General features: G+C 35.0%; 1 protein-coding gene across 2 annotated transcripts in view; it reads right to left on the bottom strand.

Annotated features, from left to right (window-relative positions):
* TENM4 (teneurin transmembrane protein 4) overlaps positions 1-14,255 on the bottom strand; it is a 1,507,827-nt gene that overhangs the window by 1,180,103 nt on the left and 313,469 nt on the right. For both annotated transcript variants that reach the window (XM_085509480.1, XM_032442260.2), the window contains exon 3: positions 1,730-1,817. The gene's annotated coding sequence lies outside the window, so the exon portion shown is untranslated. The remainder of the gene's footprint in view (positions 1-1,729; positions 1,818-14,255) is intronic.

Genomic DNA, 14,255 nt, shown 5'->3' with positions numbered 1-14,255 from the left:
TGTGCCAGATTTTTTTTTTTTTTATTTTATTTATTTTTTTTTCATCTCTGATGTAAGGAAATTAATGGATAGATAACATCCTCAACAGACAGGAGTGTGAGAAGAGGGCATAGCCACATGTTTTAGCTCTGGGAGACTGAACAGTTCTGATTTTCTATCTTGACAATGGAAAGAGATCACCGTCTCCAAAGTACAGTGCTCAAAATTAGACTTCTGTTCTGAAACTTTCCCCATTTCTCAGAGGAATTTTACTGCTTTCATTGCCTGGATGAGGATTCATGGTAGTCTGTCCTCATTAGTTTTAGGAAATATCATTGAAATAGGTGAGAATTCAATAAATATGACTGTGCAGACAGATATGTCCACTTTTAGAGAGTTTCTCTTTTCTTTATGAATTAAAAATAAATAAATAATAATAATAATTTAAAAAAAAACACCTTGTTCATTTATTTGTTCCAACTTGACTTTTGAGAGCTATTGATGCACAGTAGCAGCATCTAGTCGGACAATATTTCTGAAATATACCAGGCACAGACTGAATACAGTAGTATTTTCAGTATAAAATAAACTTTGGCTAGATGTAGTAATAGCAAAACTGGAGCCACAAAATAATAAAACAGGTCAGAATTCTGGCAAAGCAGTGCAAAGAAGACTAAGATGATTATGCAATTAAAATGTTTTACCCTGGCTTCTGGGATTCCTTTCATATGTTTACCTTAGTGAGGCTAATTTGTGCATAGTTACAGTTCGTCTTCTAACACCTCATCCTTCTGACAGAAGATTTAAATATCAAGATGTAGTTTGTATTTCCTATTAATTCTATTTGTTCTATATATAGAAATTCAGAGGTAACTTTATCTTTGTTGCTTACAGAGTTATGTTTCTATGCTGTCTATTAACAGGATAAGTATATTACTGTTGCTTTTATGTATTGCATTATCTGATTTAAAATCTCAGGGGTTTCATCAACTTGAAAGTGTTCCTTATGGTTTAGTGTCTGTGAAGGCTTTTGAATCGTAGAACCAGACTGTAGCAAGGTAATTGTAGACACAATGCATCCCTTCAGTATTGAGGTTATTTCCTTCCCCAGACCTCACAGTCTGCAAAACCTAATTAAGAAGTACTGATCTGCCTGCCCCAATTCCTTCAGTATTTAAGTGGATGATAAAGAATACATTTTTGTGGGAGAAACATCAGAAATGTATTAATGACCACAACATATTATATGCAGAAAACTAATAATTCAAAATTTCAAAGGCAAATCTTCAAATCTGTAGGTGTTATTCCTGATTCTGGTTTTCAAATGAGTAGATGGCTACTTCATTGGTACCTTCTGGAAATATTGTAACAGGAGGAGAGAATTCAGTATAAAAATCTCAAGAAAACTGGAAGGGAGAACGCTGCAGGACTTATATTAATTTCAGTATGGAAGATAAAAACGAAAACAATCCAGGATAAATTAGAGCTACCAACAAAATATTTGTTAAAATTCACTTGATAACAGTTTTAAATCTAGTTATTTTTGTTCATTTAAAACATTTTAAATTATAAAGAAGGAGGGAAATAATTTCTTTAAAATTAATGGGCATCTCAGTGACGTTTGCTTCCTACTCCTCAGAAGTTAGAGTTGTTTTATGGTCCCCACTTTAGGTGCACTCACACATTTGAACAAACAAACAAAGAAAAAAAAAAAAAAAAAAAAAGTTTGAAAAGAAAGAAAAGATCTTACCTATGACACCAGTGTCTGTAACTGCATCAATCACATCTTCACCTGAGAGTCATCAATAGATTAATGTTGTCTGGAGAACTTAAGTATCCTGTAATGACAAGTTATAAATCATATTAAAAAGAAATCTATCATGTTCAGACAGTAATAGCTTAAAATAGCCTAAATTCGAATCCAGAACATTGTGCTCATCTACACAGACACCTACATCACATATATTACTACTGCATTTTGGCATGAACTAGAGAGAAGTGAAGTGGAAAGAAAATTAACATAGTGATGTGAGAAAAATACATTCAAAACTTCAGTCTTGAGATTACAGTACAGTTACTATTATTTATTTTTTTACAAGAACTAAAGGAAAGTAAATAATTGCATTTTATTATTATTATTTTAAATATTGTTAGTTATCAAACATATTTTTACATGTTGTGTAAACCTTGAAGTCAAGTATCTTGAAGTCTTGTTGACTAGGTAGCAAATGTCAATCTGCTACAAAGGCAAAATTGTTATCCTGATACTGTGGTATCTAAGAACAGTTTCTCACTTCTAATACCAAATGTCACCAAATTGATGTAGGTGAGAACTAGATTAAATGTAATGGCAGGATTAATAACTCCTATTTCTTTCCTTGGAAAGTACAATAGATACAAAGAACACAAAGACATTGTTTGAATGAGTAAATTTTCAGCTATAAAGTATGACCATCATTAGGTATGCATTTTTGCCAGGAATGAGCAAGAGCCTGCATGCCATGCTTGTAAAAATCTGCATCAGCAGAGGTGACTCCCTGTTGCTGAAATGCACCTTTGACTGCCTCACTGTGTTCACACCCACTGTTTAGTCACCACAAACATTCAGTAAATGCCAATGAATGATGGTGGGTGCAATATTTTCTATATGGAGGAATTCAACTCCATACATTTGCATCAGCCACACATCTATATCAGATGCCATTTTGTCAGACTGTCTCTTTGTTGCCATCTGTCACACCCAAATGAAACATTACATTGAAGGGAAATTCAGCCTCTACTGCCATGCCACCAATATCCACCTCTGACATCGTGGGTCAAGTAAAATAAAACAGGAAGCATTGCTTTTGAAGCAGACCTTGTGTATGTATTCACATAAACGTTTTTCCTAATAGTATGTTATTGAAAATAGAAAAGGGACTATATCCCTGCACTAGTTAAATTGATATAGGAGTCTTATGTTATTTTACTCTTTATTTGCACCTGAGATTTCAACGTTGGTCTTTGACATTTAAGTGCTCCAACAGTAAACTCATTAAATATTCTAGGATGAAATCAATCTGTGCTGTACACACACATAGGGAAATTCAGTTCTGGACTTAAGCAATCTTTCAATATAAAAGTTTGGCTAGAACTTTCATATTTCATTAGAAAAGAAAAAATGTTTTAGTAGAAAGGGATTTTTTTCAGTAGAAAATTATTTTGTCAGAAGATTTACAGCTACTGCTAAAAATGAAGCTTTAACTTCTGCTGATCTCAAACCACAAAAAAACCACTAATTAAATTTAATGTCATTGCACAGTTGAGGTTGGATGAGAACTTACGTGAATTATAACAAAGTCCTTCCTTCTGGATTTTCAGAACAGTGTTGTAAATACAGTTCCTTTTGTATTTTCTTGAATGATTAGTTGAAATTTTCAAATTTTCAGTGCTTTTTATTTCTGGTTACAGAGTCACAGAATTGTCTGAGTTGAAAACGACCTCCTAAGGCTACTCTCAGGTCTCCCCAGAGCCTTCTTTTCTCCAAGCTGAACAGCCACAGCTCTTTCAACCTGTCTTTGTAGGTAGGGAAGATACTCCTTCCTTAGAGACATTTATGATTATTTGACCAGTTCTGCAAGCCCAGAATAACAGAAATCCCAAAGGTCTGGAGCACATATCCTATGAGGAATGTTGAGGGAGGTGGGCTTGTATAGCTTGGAGAAGAGATGACTCTGGGGAGATCTCAGTGTTGTCTTGCAGTACTTTAAGGGAGCTTATAGGAAGGATGACTGACTTTTTACACAATCTGTTAGTGACAGCACAAGAGGGAATGGCTTTAGAGTAAAAAGGAGAAAATTTACATTAGATATTAGAAAGAAATTATTTTACCCAGAGGGTGCTGAGGCACTGGAGTAGGCTGCCCAGAGAAGCTGTATACGCACCTGGAGGTGCTTGAGGATCAGTTGGATGGGGTCCTGGGAAGTATTTTATGATTTTCTCTGTATCTCCAGAGAGTACTTTATATTGTGGGTTAGCTTAGTAACTTCCTATAAATACCAGAGTAAGTACCAGAGGAAATATTAGAATAAGTTTGGAAACACTGATAAGTAGAATTTGTATGCTTTATTAAATTCCACTGAATCAAGGAAGATACATAGAAAATAAAAAGTAGAAAAACCAGTTTGCACTACTCTGGAATTTATGTAACTGATGATTTTTCTTCTGGTATTTTTGAAAAAAAAAAAAAAATGTATTATTTATTTTCCTTCTTTCCATAATCATTGAAATAACTCTAAACAAACTGCTGTGTATTTCACAAACATTTACAACTACTAAAAACACTGCTACCCACAAAGAAGTCTTCTCCTGAATTATGCAAGAGCAAGCCACATATTTCAGGCTGAATGAGAAAAATGAGAGCAACTTTGGATACTAATAGAACACATCAGGTTCAAAGGTCTGTAATTAATCTTGTCAGCACATGAAAGCTTTCCCTGTATGAAGCAGGCACGCCTGTGTGCAACATCTTGATGCCTCTCTCTTCTATGAATGCAGAGCCAACCTTGAACTAATGGGATCTGAATCCATTAAAGTGATTGGACGTAGTCTTAGTCATGTTCTTGCATACTTTATCATATTCATAGGAGCATTAATTATTTACATCGTTTCATTCATTTTGTACAGGAAACAGGCAAAATGAATAAATTTTTATTAGGTAACCTACAAATAATAATACAAATATTTCTAGAAGATAATTTTTTCCTGCTGCTGGTGGAAGCAGAGAAGTTTGCTCTTCAGACAATCACACTGCAGCTGATTGATTGGTGACAATGTAGTGCCCATAAGTGCACTTTTGAAAAAAACTTTGTCCTTATTTTAGACAACAATTCTAGTAGCATAATTCAATTCATCTACTTCTAGAACCTGTTAACATTCAAGATTCATGTAGCAAAACAGACTGAAAATAAATTAAAATTGATCAGTTTGTTTTATTGGCGGTGGCAAAAGTACAAATGCCGTCAATGTTAAGGACAATCCCTATAGAAACAAAAACTGCAGCAGAGCATGTTGCAAAGGCCTCTGCCATTAGCAAGTCTCTCTCCATTGATTGATATTGTTCAATCAATGTTCTTTCAGTGAAGAATACAAATGAAAAATGCATAAACTCAGCAGATGAGCCTGAATTATGGCAAAGTTATTTAAGTGATGTCAGAGACTTCATACTTGTGTGAGATACCCAAATGTATTATCAAATGCTCTCCAAACTATTAAATCATTTTTTTCTTTATTTTGAGGGAAAGGTTTTAATGACCCAATTCTTTGCATACACAAACATGTTTTAATAGTTTCTGAGTTTCTGAACGCAGAAAAATACACTTAATGACCTAAGACATCAATTTAAACAACAGCTTTAAGCTTTAGCTTGCTCTGTAATGTTTCTTAGTAAACTAACTGAAATCTCTCTTCATTAAATATTAAATGCATGTATTTTCCCTTACAACTTGGAATGTTACAGACCCATTCTATGCAGAAGCTAAAGTTGTAAAGAATTTGTGCAGAACAATAAAAAGAAGTTATGAAGCATAAAGCAGGGTAGTTGTTTGAAATTATAAGCATTTCCAGATGAGATTGTGCTGTCACCACTGATGACCAAGGAGCATGAATAGATGAAGTCTAATTTAGAGAACTGCAATTCTGCAACCAGTGTGTGGAGTATGCAGAGGAATATGTGGAGTGGCACAGAGGAAATGTTAAATATATGTTCAGCATAAGAATTCAAAGCTAAAAGTATGAAAAAAAGTTCTTCTCTGAGGCTGACTTTGCATTCTATTTATATAGGAGGACTGCAAAGAAATGGGCTTTAAAGCCATTATACATAAAACTAATTTTTGAACAGAATAATTCTGAAAAGGATATAGGCATCATTTTTGTAGCACGGTTTTGCAAAGTGAACAAAGTGAACCAGTTTCTCTGGCCAGTAATATGGGTTTGAGAAGTTTCACTGATGTTCATTAAGTGACCAAAACAAAGCTGGATGGCCAGCAAGGTAGATTCCTTGGGTGTTTTTTTTTGTGCCTTTTTTATTCCCACACCATTTATATAATGTGCTTTTGTTTATTATACAAGTAATCATGGGAGAAAAACAAACAAAGCAACACAACAGATAATGTTCGTCACAGCCATTAATTACACCTGTGCCAATTAAAGACTTAAATAACTGGATAGGTTGCATTTACTTTTGTTGGGAAAAATAGATGAAAATAGAAGCTGAGGTTCACACAACACAGTTTCTCCATCAGCTTCTGGAGTTCTGGTGTAATTACCGCTTATAGCCTATTGGATATTACTCATTATTACTTCCTAGTTGAGTATTTTTATAAGGATCATACATTCAGTAGTGTCATATGTTTGTTTTAGGAATACTTCTTTAAGCCAATATGAACGATAAAGACTGAAGGAAAGAATTAGAAAAAGATGACATGTAATGCAGACAGTGTCTCTTCCTGACAACTGACCTTCTTTTTCCCTACTCCTCCTCAGTTTACTGGAAAAGGAACAAAAATATTTTAATTTCATAAAGACTTCTTAACTACTATGTTATCTCCTCACAAGACTTCCGAGGCAACTTCATATGAATTTACCTAAGGGATGTGAAATAATATTTATACCTCATTTATATCCTAAGCTTTCTTTGAATTTGCAGCCTCATTCTGCCAGGCATTGAACAAATACACAGCTGGAGATACTTTTTGACCCAGAAACTGTTTTCTGCAGACAGAAGGAGAAACGAAAGCAGCAATATATTATACTATGATTATTGTCATATAGTAAGTTAATTCAATTGTGGAACTGAAACAACAAAAGAAAACAGTATCAGATCAGATCAAAAGGTGTACACTTCACTAGGATGTATAATAGACAGCATAATACTAGAGAATAGTCTAAGTTAGTGCTGCTATACAACAATACTACGCACATTCATTCAGTCTCTTGTGTATGTATCAAAATTTCCTGAGCCTCAGGTGGTGCTTTGTGTTTAATAGTCCTGGGTCAATCGTTTCGTCTGCAAATTTGTCCAAATGAATTATTTTAAATCACATATAGCCTTTAGAAATGTGTGCTTCTGAAACCTGTGTGAGTAATAAATAAGCTAACCAACACTGCTGCACTTTCAGTGCTCTAAAATTACTCTGAAATAAAGTAAAATAATTCTTGCCTGCAAGGAACTCTTTTTTTTTTTTCTTTTCTTTTCCTCAAGCGTCTGAATTCCTTATCATTATGCAATGCAAAACACATCCTTGATGTGATGCTAAAGTCAAGGATCACAGTTTTAGTGTAGCTGGTGTTGAACCTTTTGATATTTTAAGAATATCTGGAAGACTTCCCAATTTATACATCTGCTTATCTAATCTAGATTTTGGTGGATAAGGTTTCACTGGGATGTTACAAGGATGATTAGGAATCTTAATATCAATACTACAACACTTTCACCCTCTGTCAAACTGCAATGGGCCATACTTTAAAGAAAATTAGGCAGATGGCTGGATGGTCAAAAAACGTGTTGAAACACAACTTCTTGATATTTGCAATTTAACATGTGCTAGTGTTTATCCATGTGTAGAACAAGCCACCTGCCAGTTGTTTCAGTGATATTACTGGCTAAGCATTGCTAAGCACTCAGTAATAATGACAACAATACTGCCAGAAACTTGTATACGAGCTATGCACACTGATGGCTTTTGTGGAAAAAAAGTGCAAATTACAACTCAGAAGAAAGCAATCTTGTGTTGCCAGAATATTTATTCATGGTGTGCATTATCTGCACAATTCAGAAACATGTATACTAGTACTATATTACAAAATTTGCTGACATGATGTAGAAAAGGCTATAATACTGTGGTGTCTGTATACTCTCTTCATTACTATGCTGAGGCAGAAGTACATGCATATATTTTCAAAACTAGTTATATAGCTGATTGTCAGCAATTCATTCTCCAGCAGTTCTCTTGCATACACTTCATTCAATTAACCCCAGAGTCATCAAAATTTGGAGGCAAATGTGAAAATAAAATCTTGCAGCATGCAATGGAAGCAAATATCAGCTAGTAATACATGTGTCTAGGGCAGTAATGATGCCTCAATAGGAAGACCAACTATCCTCATACAGTAAATGGACTTGTGACATTAGGTAATTCTCCTTGTTTTATTGTAGATTAGATATCAATACAAGCCTTTAGAAATCCTCCTATTTCCTATTTTGCAGAGCATTCAGCAGATTCTCTCTGTATTCAGTCTGAATGAACTTTGCAACCTTAAACACAAGAACCATTTCTATCTGTATGAATAAAACTATCTGTATTCATAGGAGCAGAAGCTTTTTTTTATTTCATTTTCAGATATTGCCCCTCAATATTTCAACAGTATGAGTGATGTTGTGATTTTGGAGGTTGGAATAAAAAGATCTTTGACGTACCTTCCAATCCAAGCCCTTCTATGATTTTGTGATCCTAGAAGTTGTGCAATAGCTATGAGATGTGATGAAGAGTTCAGTTTCAGTTGCTTTTTGCATGTTTGCTTGTTCGTTTTTGAGTATGCTGTGTGTAGTGATACTAACGTCTTCCTATGAGAGCTAGCAAAGCATATTAGCATAAGTAGGCTAAGTACTGATGTACTCTTCTGAGATCCTAGCTAGTTTTATGCACATTTTAGAATGTTATGCCACATAGACCTGCAGCATGGTCCTTAGACTAAACAGAAATGAAACATTCCTTTTTAGAGGTATTTATACTGCAATGCAAGTATTTATAGGCTCATCTTCACTGATAAACCTGACACAAATCTCCTTTCCAGCTTAAATTGATGATGATGTGAGCACTGCTCATCTCCATCTATTCTTTCCTTAGAATAAAGACATGAGAATGGAAAAAGAAAAAAATGCCCAAGAAACATGTGTTTGTAAAAGTTGAATTATTGCATAGAATTCCGCAAAACAGATGTTAGGGCTTTTCCAGCAACATCAAAACAAGCAAAACAAATACAAGCTCATTTTGATTTGCAGTCCAATATTCTTTGTTCAATACGGATGTCATGTGTCAAGAGTGCAAACTGCTGAAGGAGAGAACTCACAACACATTTGAATGAAATTTAGAGAAACTGGAAAAAGAAAAATGTACACAGATAATAATAATAATGATAACGCTGGAACCCAGCATTATAATCTCTGCCCAATCCTGCAGAGAACCTTCTTAGCTGTAATTCTCTACCAATAGTTTCTTTTCTAAAACTTATTATATATCACTATTCAATTCTGGACTCACTTCCACCATTCAGGTAGTTAAAATATTTTAAAACTATGCTGTTGATTTTCCTTAGCTTTCTGAATTCAGGGTTACTGGGGGAAAGCCTTGATTACATTGCCAAGTTCACTGCAGGGTAGATGGCCATGCGACACAGAAAGGATACAAGTACTTTATTTCTTTCCCACTCCATTTTAAGTCTTTCCTGCCAAAATGTGAGAGCAGAGTAGCAGCTGCTAGAGCTCACTTTCATTCTGCACATTCCTGCTAGCAAATGCATAGCTTCATACATTTTATGCTTTACAGATCTAACTGCTGCAAACATGCCTTGAATAGTATGGCAAGTTTAGTAACTCCACTAGAGAGGTCTTTGGTTAACAGCAATTTCCATATTTGTTAGCTCTACCCAGTCCTAATAGACTCCTCCAAATAAAAAGAAGATTATCCAGTATCGATCTGCTGCCTGCCAAACTGTGGGCCATGTCAGCCTGAAAGAATAAAGATGTAATTCTCTGAAATGAGAATTTTAAAATGAAACTGCAGTAATACCAGTTCACTAAAATAACATTTTGCCTGTATTACAAATAGAATAACATTTGGAAAAATTGTCATAACTTTAGCATTGTCCTGCACTGGAGCACAGTGGTTGAAGTCTGAAAGACTCTACACTTCCATTATTGTTTATTATTATTATTATTATTATTTTCATTTTCATTTTCATTTTCATTTTCATTTTCATTTTCATTTTCATTTTCATGTTATCATTATATTGCACTGGAGATGCTGGGAAAAGCTTTCTGTTTTGATAAAATCTTTCAAATATACAAAGGTCAAAATTCCAGTGAGATTCTCCAGTATAATTGCCACATAAATAATGAACATGAAAACAGATATTTATTTATCTATCTATTTATTCATTTATATAATAATTATTTATATAATAATTATTTGGGGTGAGTATTCTTTGCCCACATTGCTTTAGGGAATGCATAAAATGGAATTTTCACAGCACTGGGAGGAAAGTGAAAAGTGTTGGGAGTGAAATATTATGATCAGGACTGTTAAGAGAACGTGATATTTTTACTTGTCCAGGATCTGGAGCAGGGTAGATTTGTGATGTCTTATCCCAAACAGAGCATTCCCTCTAATGAAAATTTCACTTTTCTCACATGGAGGAGTTATCAAACTACAACATGAATTAGGTTGAGGTGCCTGGAAAAGGATCTGTTATCTTAAAACTTCTGTGCAGCTGTTTTATTTTTGTGTTGTCAAAAAAAGTGTTTGTGAAAAACAAACAAATCTCTTTCTCCACCAAAAGTTTGATATTAGAACAAAAAGCAAAACAAAATAAAAAGTAAAACAAAACAAAAACAACAAAAACCTTTAATGTTTATCACAAAGAAGTGAGAAGTCTCAAAGACATTTCTGATACTTGCAGAGTAATTTTTTTTCAGTATGATTTTTTCCCCCCATTAAAGTAATTGGCCAAATAGACTAGAGTTACATCTCTGGCAGATATTGCCTGTGATGGAGGGACATAAGCAAAGTGGGAAGAAAGAGATACAGAACTTGTTCACATGTCTAAAGAAGTAGTAAGGATGAACACTAAGAATAACAACAAATCCAATTCTTATTGTGGAGAAGCAAATGATATTCACTGCTCTATTCTGAGACTGAAAGCTGAAAGTTTTTAGGAAAGGCTTTCTGGTGAGATAATTACAGATATGGTTATGTAGGTGTGTGCATTTGGGCCTTGGTGGATAACTCTATATGTATAATCCAAATCAGACAGGAGTTATAGCCACCATAAAATTTTTAACATAAATATGTATATGTTCACACACAGACTCCCATAGGTAAGCAGGTCCTAAATGTTACCCAGACTTTTCAGTCCCCTGGTTATTGGCTTAGCTCCCTTGTTGCCTCTGGTAACCAACTTCAACTGCAGTGGTCACTTCCAGAGACACACTCTTGGCTCCCTGACTACATCATCTACTCACCAGGTGGTCCATCTAGATCTTTGTTAGTGATCATCTCCCCAGTTGATGGCACTATGAACCCAAGGACTACTGTGACCCAAGGTCCAACTTCTATTGCTTGTCTTGAATTCCACTCACTCTGATCTCTTCATCTCTTGACATCACAGACAGACTGTGGCTCCTGCTCTAATACCAGCTGCTGCACCCAGACTGCCATATACACACATACAGAGTAAGATGCTTCTTGTGCAAAATAGGTAGACAAAAACTGAATTAGAAATCAAGGCATTAAAAAAAAATAAATAAATAAAAATAAAAAGTAAATATATGTATATATATATTCCTAATGCTTCTAGTTCTGTTTGTTTACTGCTTTCACAAATGACTCCAAAGAACTTAGTAATGGAAACTAATTGGAGAAGGTTCCGCGCCTGTGTCCGGTTTCTTTCATAATTACTGAAGTCACTGATTTGGCATGAAACAGCTCCTACTTAATCTGCCTGATTTAAAAGGGCACTTTCTCATGCTGTACTCATCGAAGCGGAAATGAATTGCTCGCTGTCATGCACCAGGCTGTTGCCTTCATTTGATAAACCAAAAAATTAGACAAATTGAGTCAAGGAGTCTTGAGGACTCTTCAGCCTCTTTTTTTGCTGCATACTACGAGTTGAAACATTGCATAGATTATGAGGGCTCCTTTTATTTTGTTATTATTATTTATTTATTTATTTTTTATTACAGGAATTAATGGGATTGTCAGACTGGACTGAATTTATCTCTGCCAGTTCTCAGAAACTACAATATTCCTTAACAGAAAGGAGGATTAAAATTACATTGCATTAAAGAAAACCTCAATATAGAATGCAAATCAATGCTTCACTCACTGGATATGGTCCATTCATAATGAAAATAAGAAGTGAGGAGCTAGAGGACTCTCAGTATTAATTGTTTGAGTTTTGAATGCAGTGAAGGGCAAGAGCATGGTAGAGATTTGCAAGGATGAGAGTGATTATGATGGACAAAATCCTGATGTACTTATGCTCAGATGCAAGCTAGAAGGTTTATGCAAAGCTCTACATCAGAAATTACAAAAGCCATAATAAACCTGTTTCTTAGTGCCTGTGTAGTTGTAGGCTGATCTTTGGATTCTGAAGTCCCTGGCATAGAATAGAACCACATATCCTTAATGTTCTGCTCTGTACCATACTCCCAGCTCTATCACACATCTCTCAGAAACACAAAACACAAGGCTGGTACCACACAGCAGCTTTCAGTTTAGCTCAAAATAAATGAAAGAAGAATATTATATAGGTCAACATAGCAGCTATTATCACAAGTAGATAAATATATAATTTTATATCATGGCCATGACTGCTTTTGTACTTTTCTGAAATGTAAAATAGGTGACCAGGCAGTAGTGAGAAGATAAAAAGAAGAAAAAAAAAAAAAAGTGTAAGGAAAAAAAAAAAAAAAAAAAGGTCCTTCCTTCCTTCCTTCCTTCCTTCCTTCCTTCCTTCCTTCCTTCCTTCCTTCCTTCCTTCCTTCCTTCCTTCCTTCCTTCCTTCCTTCCTTCCTTCCTTCCTTCCTTCCTTCCTTCCTTCCTTCCTTCCTTCCTTCCTTCCTTCCTTCCTTCCTTCCCTCCTTCCCTCCTTCCCTCCTTCCCTCCTTCCCTCCTTCCCTCCTTCCCTCCTTCTTTTCTTTTCTTTTCTTTTCTTTTCTTTTCTTTTCTTTTCTTTTCTTTTCTTTTCTTTTCTTTTCTTTTCTTTTCTTTTCTTTTCTTTTCTTTTCTTTTCTTTTCTTTTCTTTTCTTTTCTTTTCTTTTCTTTTCTTTTCTTTTTCCCAAGGAAACAGTTGCAATTTCCATTCCCTCTAATTTCTAACACTTTCCCAAAAAGTAGCAAATAATGACATCCATACCTAAAAAACAGTAATTGCAGGTACAAGAAAAATGGGTGCTGTAGAAGTCCACACAAAGAAAGTGTACTTCAGTTTTAGGGCATGAACTGATGTAGGACTTACTAGTTAACATTCCAAGTTTGGAGTGGAAAACAGTTATTACTGGCAGAATGCCTGAGCCTTCAGCATTATTTGATAAATCACCTGCTCACTCTAAAATATGAGATCTTAACTTCAAAGACTCAGTTTACTCAAGTGTGTCAAATGCACTTAGAATATCACCTCTTCCTTCAAGCAGCTTTTCAGTGTCCTGGACACAGACTGCTGGAGACAAGAAGTCTGCAATAATCAAAATGATTTGTTTTTGAAGAAAACTAAAATTCAGGCTTTGTAGGATACGTCTCCTGGGAGGCAGGGAGATCACCAGACCACCAAGCTGAGCTCCTGTGACACCAGTCTAAGCAGCTGTCACCTTTTCTATCAAACAGTGGCTACTAACACAGGGATATATATAATAAAACAGATAATTCTCTTCTAACCACTCAAAACATTCATTCATTCTCATTCTGAAATAAATTTGGTCCAAAAGGTTTTGATTGTTATTTTTTTTCATTCTGTATACTTTGCTGAATAACATGACTGCATACATAAATCCCAACAATCTGATTGGCTACTGTTAACCAGTCTTCATTCCCTTAGAACACCATCCCAGGTGTGAAAAATCCCCTCCTTGCAAAGTATTTTCTGATTTATTCTGTGAATACTTCTTCCATGACTTTGACAAACCAGATTATTTACAGGGTTGGATGAAGGAGAGAGGGCTTAATTTTTTTATACTGTCCCCGCAAAAAATGTCTTTTCCACTTAACATAATCTAGATCCAAACCATTTTTTCACATCTGTCTGTTCAGTCTTTGGAGATCCCTTCTGAGATAGCAGCATTAGCCAAGTTTTCTTTCCTCCTTTTCAGGTCTTGATACTATCACAAGCCAGAATTTGTAATATTATTAATAAGATGTGGAATTGTATAACCTTAGGTTCACTGATGGCTGGACTAGTTTATCTTACTGTTTTTGGTTTTTTTTAACCTTAATGATTTTATGATTCTACCTTATTCCCTTGT

The sequence above is a fragment of the Coturnix japonica genome, chromosome 1, assembly GCF_054131305.1.
Source record: "Coturnix japonica strain WE chromosome 1, WE-NBRP24, whole genome shotgun sequence".
Classification (NCBI taxonomy): domain Eukaryota; kingdom Metazoa; phylum Chordata; class Aves; order Galliformes; family Phasianidae; genus Coturnix; species Coturnix japonica.
The sequence above is the reverse complement of the archived record's forward strand: the minus strand, read 5'-3'. Positions and strand labels throughout refer to the sequence as shown.